This window comes from Callospermophilus lateralis, chromosome 9 (genome assembly GCF_048772815.1).
Source record: "Callospermophilus lateralis isolate mCalLat2 chromosome 9, mCalLat2.hap1, whole genome shotgun sequence".
Classification (NCBI taxonomy): domain Eukaryota; kingdom Metazoa; phylum Chordata; class Mammalia; order Rodentia; family Sciuridae; genus Callospermophilus; species Callospermophilus lateralis.
In genome coordinates, this window is record NC_135313.1 from 102772551 (window position 1) to 102779967 (window position 7417).

Consider the following 7417-nt stretch of genomic DNA (forward strand, 5'->3'; position numbering starts at 1 on the left):
TCACTGTGAAGTTTGGAACAACCCCTGTGCAGAGCCAGAGCAAGAAATCACCATCATGGTGTGATCTGAGGTCAATGGAAGAGTTCTATTCTTTCTGCAGTCAGAATCCTATCATGAGTCCCATATCACTTTGGCATTTGAAGTCTCCTGAATCCTCTCTGGGAGAAACGGGGAAGTGAGGACCTGGGGGTAAATCCTGGCCCAGCCTTTACTAGCTGTGGGCCATGAAGAAGGCAGTCTTACTCTTCTGAGCCTGTTTCTCTGTCTGTGAAATGGGAAGAATAATATACATGTTCCAGGAATAAATCATGCGTGACACCTGGTAGAACACTTGATTAACAAATAGGTGTTAATAACGTTAACATTAGCAGCACACAGACTATGACATATCAGCAGATTTTGGGTACAGCCTCTTGTAGAGGAAAGACTAAATTCTGGAGTCAGAAAGAGGTGGCACACACCTGTAATCCCACTGGCTTGGGAGGCTGAGGCAGGAGGGTTGCACAAGTTTAAAGCCAGTCTCAGCAGTTTAGCATGGTGCTAAGCAACTCAGTGAGACCCTGTCTCTAATAAAATACAAAATAGGGCTGGGGTGTGGCTCAGTGTTTGGGTGCCCCTGAGTTCAATCCCTGGTACCCCCCTCGCCCCCCAAAAAAGAGGTGGAGTAAATAGGAATTCTGAAACTTTTACCATTTCCATTGGGAAATGTACCCAATTCCTCACATCCTTAGATTAATATTTATAAAATAGATTTAATATGACCTTGTTTTAGGATTGTAGCTATTTTGAGGATTAAATAACTCAGATGCATGGACGTTTCTACCAGATACTGGGCAGTATTAGTTCTGCTGCACACCAGAGACTTTAAAAACTGGGCAACATTACTTCTGTACTGGATTCTTAGAAGGCTGTTTTTTTCTGGAAAGTGGGAGAATGAGAGACTTGGGAAATCTCTGGCCATTCATGTCCTTGACGAGTCACTCTGCTTTGCACCTGTGCCATTTGAAATGTTTCTGGGCACTCAAGTACTGATTTCCGTATCCAGTATTTGGGCACATTGGTCCCAATAACAACTTGACCCAGGCACAGAATGTATATATGAGGCTCATAGATAAGTGGGCCAGGGCTTCCTGGTTCCATTTTGTTTTAATAGTGATAGCAGGTGCCCATTATACTCACAGCACATCTACAGCTCTCCTGGATGCTATCGAAGACCAATCTCTTGGAGGCCGACAATTTCTCAGATGTTCTGGGTGATCCTGATGCCTCACTGAGACAGACCCATGTGTCCCCAACCCTCATGGGGGCACACACTCATATGCATTCTTCTCTGGTTCTGCTTACAGGAAAACCGCCCAAATATTCCCCAAGGAGAGCAATCTCACATCACAGAGAAGGATCCATCAGTTTACAAAGCCTGATCAGGATGTGGAGAACTTTTCTGAATAAGACAAGGACTCCAGAAGGTAGATGGTACAAATTCCCATAATGCTTCTTAGAATTTAGTTCAGTGGTTTCCAACCGTGGCTGTACATGGAATCACCTGGGAGCTAAAAAAAAAAAAAAAAAAAAAATTAAATACAGATGCCTGGGTCCTAGCCTGGAAATCCTGAATTTAGTAAGTGATTCTGTGACAACTAAATGGAGAATGATGACAAGTTGGACAAGAAGAGCACTGTGTGAAACAGGCAGTGCTCAGGGAATGGGGAGCAAGCCTGGACTGCTGGGTTCCTGAGAGATCACTGTCGTAAAGGGTGCTGGAGAGACTCCCTGTTGTGCTGAATCAGTCTTATTGCCAGCGTGGGCCAATGTTTGGGGACATTGGGCAGTCATCCACCCCTCTCCCTTTCACATTCATCTGCAAAGTCACGTACCCCCACAGATACCATGGACAGAGCACATCTTCTCTCTCCTGGGTCTTCTGAGTGCAGACCCTAGTGGAGATGGTCCTTTGCTGAACTCACAGATATTCAGAAATTGGGGGCATCTTCACGCTCAATAATTGATGTGGGTGGCACTTCTCCAGGAGACTTGCTAGGTTTTCACAAACAAGATAATTTTTAGCAATTTTCATGAAAATGTAAGGACTCTTTGTGGTTTGAGCTCCTCCCACCTGCACAAATGTGAGCCGATCATCACCAGGGCATGGAGGAATTCCTTTCTAGCTTCCCAACGAAGTTACTAATATTTAATACCATCTACCCACAGAACCTACCCCATCACCCTCCAGGGTTTTGTTCAGTCACAGAACTATTTTTCTTCCAGACCTAATTTTTGCTCTTGGCAGGCAGAGCGGGCTCAGTAAGAGAGGCTATATGGTATAATGATTAAGGGCAGACTCTGGTGCCATGTTGCTAGAGATCGAAGACTGCCGCCACCACAGTGAGCCCTGTGATTGTGCGCAGGATACTTGAGCTGCCCGTGCCTACTTCTTCATCTGTAAAGTGGGGATAATTGCATGTATGCACCCCATAGGGTTGTTAAGAGCCTTAAATGAACTAATACATATGTAAGAGAATAAGCTAATAGTATAATAGCATGGAAAGTATTAGTAAGAGAACATTAAGAGAGAATATCTTATAATATAAGCTAAATAAATAAAATTTTAACAAAAGACTTCTTCTGTCTTTTCCTCATTTAAACTGGAGGTTGATGCTTTCCAGAAATAATTAGAAGAAACACACACACACACACACACACACACACACACACACGTATTCCTAAAATCAGTTGTTTTGCTGCTATTGAAAAGTCTGAATTAGACAACTTCAGATAAAGAGCATAGCTTTTCTGTTTAATTATTTGTTACTTGATTCAAGGAAGAAATCAATTCTAGCCTACACCACGTAGTATTTGATTGAAAAGGAATAATACAAAGGAGAGGATCAGCAGAACCAGTTTGACAAAAGGAGACTATACTATGACCCTAGGTAATCTCAGAATCACATGTGACCAAAGGCTCATCAATGCTATCATGATGAAGACAACCACTCCAGAGATGAGCCAGGTATCTAGCTAGATGCTCAGTTTAGTCCTTATCATCCCACACAAAGTGTTGTCAGGCCTATTTCAGAGAGAGACTTAGAGAAATTAATTAACTTGTCTCAAGTCACATGGTTGGAAAGATTTGTGTGATTTTATGGTCTGAACTATTATAGAAAAATTGGATGGTACTATTACATTGTAAGTGAAAATTACTTATATTTAATGATATTTATACTTGTGGCAGCCAATCCTATCAGTCAGGGTTTATAGGAACAGAACTGGTAGAAGATACACATGGAGAAATCTATCATAAGGCATTGGCTTACGTCGTTGTGAAAGCTGAGTGTACACATATGAAATCCTCTGAGCAGGCGGGGTAGTATGGAATTCTCAGACATGGATTGAATCTGTTGTCCACAGGTGGAATTTTTTCTTCCCCAGGAAAACCTCAGCTCTCCCAACTAATTGAATCAGGTCCACACAGTTTTATCTAGGATAATCCTTCTTACTTAAAGGCAACTGATATTGGAACTTAAATCACATACATAAAATAATTCACAGCAATTCCTAGATTAGTGCTTGATTATATAACTGGCAGCTGTAGCCTAGCCAAGTTGACACATAAAATTGACCATCACAGTTCACCCCTTATCAACTTGGCATCCATACAGATCTTCTTAAACCATAGCTAATCTCCAAATAAAGAAAATAGCAGTCATACCCAACATGGTACAAACTATTCTGCAGGCAACTGAAAACATGCTAACCCTTTCCCTGGAAGGAGATACAGAGCTCTTGAATGATCTTCAGTCCTCTCTTTTGATGTTCTTGAATTTAAATACTATGATACAGCATTAATACATCTCATGTTAACTGATAAGAGAATAGGAGGTAGAAGAAAATGGAAATTTTGACAAATATATGTAGAAGCATGATCATAACGCAATAAGGAATAGATACTCATAATAATTACAATACTGGTTCTGCAACTAATCATGTAGTCGTCGCTGATTTTTTATTAGTGTATTATAGCCATATATAATATTGGGGTTCATTTTAACATAATCATACAAGCATGGAATATAATTTGTTCCACTTCAGTCCTCAGTACTTCCTCTTTCCCTCACCTCCCCTGTCTCTCTGTTCCCCCTACTCTACACTACTGGTCTTCTTTCTCTGTATTTATAGATTTTTTTAAAATTATTGCTTTATAATTATACATACAGGTAAAATTCACTGTGGTATATTTAAACATGTGGATATTAAGCGGGAGAGAGGAAGGATGGGAGAAGAGCAGAGCAGTACCATGAAGTTGACCAAACAATGTAGCAGGGATTTATAACGACCTTCTTTTCCTTTTAACACATAAGGTATGAAAAGCCTAAAGTAGAAAGGTAGAAATCTCCATTTACAGTTTAATGGAATCATTGTGTCTCCCGATGGAAGAAGCATTCCTCCCTTTGGAACTAAGACCTTTATGACAGCAGAGCATACTGTGAGGAAAAAAGCAAAATTTCTGCTAGTGAGTCACTAAGGGTCATAGAGATTGAAGCCACTCCCATTTGACCTCTTGATTCCTGGGACTGTACATTCTGGCTATGGGAAAAACAGCACCATATATTGGATGCTGATTGAGAGCACATATAGTCTCTTGGAAGAAATTGGCCTATGCTGGTTTTGTAGCCACCTTATTGGTGTTGTGACTGTGTCTTCAGAAGGCTATTCCTCCATTGTATCCAACCTGCCTCAGGATGATGGGAAACATGGTAAAACTAGTAAATTTCATGAGCATGGTCCAATTTCTGCACTTCATTTTCAGTAAAGTAAGTTCTTTAATCATAATGCGATGTGGGATACCATGATGATGGATAAGACTTGTGTCAGGTTACGGATGGTAGATTGGGAAGAAGCACTATGGGTAAGGAAGGCAAATCTATCTCCAGAGTAAGTCTGTATTATAATTGGAACAAAGCACCAACCCTTCCATTTTGGAAGGGGTCCAATGTAATCAACCTGCCACCAGGCAATTGGCTAATCACCCTGGGGAATGGTGTCGCACTGGGGGCTCTGTGTTGGTTTTTGTTGTTGGCAGATGGAGCACTCAGCAGCAGCCATGGCCAGATTGTCTTTGATGAATGGAAGTCTATGTTACTGAGGCCATGCATGACTTCTATCTCTTCTTCTACCACCGCTTTGTCCATGAGCCTGTTGGGTAATGACAGGAAAGGCTAGGAGAGGAAACTGACTGGTATTGACAAACAAGCCATTCTGTCCACTTGATATTTAAAATTCTTCTTTGCTGATGTCACCTCTTGGTGAACTCACCAGTTTTTCAATCATATTTCTTCCCATCCTTGGCCATCCCACCAAAACAAAATTGTCCACAACTCATGAGTCAGTAGACAGTAGGTCCTCTGGTCCATTTCTCTATCCCAAACCTACCAGATTATCTGCTCAAAGTTCTTTATACTAGGAAAATTTGGCTTCATCACTGTCTTTGAAGCATGACCCAGAAAGTTGATATAGTGCATTAATTGTCTATTTTTAGGTAATACCTGAAAAAGAGATAGAACTACATGTTCAACAAGCAGGTGTTACTTCTTCCTCAGTTAACTGCTCCTAGGAAATAACCCATAAGGCCATTAATACAGGCTTAGCTAGAGAAGGTAGCACAGCAAGAGTCATAGCATAGTCATTCGGGTCACTCCCTCGTACAACTTACTTGCTCCTTCAGGACCAACTTTAGCCTGATCTCATAAGTAACTCTTCCATTGCATAATCTGGTGTTTCTGTGCATCACAAGCTTTATGGTTTGGCCAGTTTACCATGGGCAGCTCAAGTCTCCTGATAACTGGGTGCCCCATGGTTAAGTAATCCATCTCTTTTCAACTCCAGTATTAAGCTAAAGGATATTCATCAAAAGGAGAAGTAGTTATCTGCAGAGGATGGCAGGACTTTGCTCCCCAATCCTTAAAGTCTATGCTCGGATTCACCTATGATATTTACATCTTTCATTGACACTTCAAGCTCCATAGGATCTTCTAGATCAAGTAACAGAGCAGTTTGCCCAACAGTCGCAATCTACTGAAGATTCTTTATTTATTCCAGTCCTTACTCAAAATTAGCAACTGTTCAGGGCCTTCTGTAAATGATCTAAAACACATCAAAGTATAGAGTGTGTTGTCCCCAAAATCCAAAGAGGTTCATTGCGCATCTTTTTTGGTTATAGGAGGGATCAGATGCAACGACTTACATTTCACCTTAGAAAGAGTATCTCGACATGTCTTCCCACCATTGGACTCCTGGAGATTTTACTGAGCTGGATAGTTGTTGGATTATTTCCCACCCTCTGACATGTGATTGTCTTAACAAAATGTGTTAAGTAGTTGCTATTTCTGTTCAGCAGTTCAATCAGCATGATAGAGTCTATGTAATGGGCCAGCATATCTTGTGAATATGAGAAAGCTGACGAGGTCCCTATGGACTACATAGGGGCATGGAACTGGGAACTGATGTGGCACTGATGTAAGACAGTGAAGGTATATTGCTGGCATTGCCAGCTAAAAGCAAACCGCTTTTTGTGACTGGTGCTAACAGGTGTTGAGAAAAACATATTTGCCAGATCCATAGCTACTCAACAGATAGCGGATGTGTTAATTTGCCAAGCAACAGAATTATGTTAAGAATATTGTTTGCAATCAGTCACCTCCCTGATTAAATTCATGATAATCCACTGTTGTTCTCCAAGATCCATCTGTTTTCTGCACAGGCCAAAGAGGGATGCTGAATGTGATGGGAATCACCACCACTGATTCTTTCATTGATGGTGACACTAATCTCTGCAATCCCTCCAGGAATGTGGTGTTGCTTTTCCTTTACTATTTTGTAAGTAAAGTGAGTTCTGGTGGCTTCCACTTGGATTTTCGTGTAATAATAGTCCTCACTCCACAGGTCAGGAAAAAATTCTGGGGAATCTGCCAGTTGGTTCTGAGATCCTGAATATGTCTGTTTTAATTAGGTGTTCCAGAATGGGTGACATAACCACAGGGTGGATTCAGAGAATTATTGGACCAACTCTAAGATAATCCTGAGCTCAAACATCATTGGTCACCTGGCATCCATAAGTCCCTCGTCCATTTGTGTCCTTATAACAAAACACCTGTCTTTGGATAACTAATAAACAACAAAAATGTACTTTTTATAGTGTGGAGGCTGAAAGTCCAAGATCAAGGTGCCAATAGGTCTGGCATTTCCTCAGGGCCAGGTGCTTGGTTGTTGCTGTGTCTTTATATGGTGGAATGGACAGAAGTGAAGGAAGGAAGTGGGGGGTGGGGGAGGAAAGGAGAGTGGAAGGGAGAAATAGAGAAAGCAAGGGAAAGAAAAGCCACCCAGCTAGTTCTTTCAGCTTCTCTATAAGGTCAACAATCCCCTT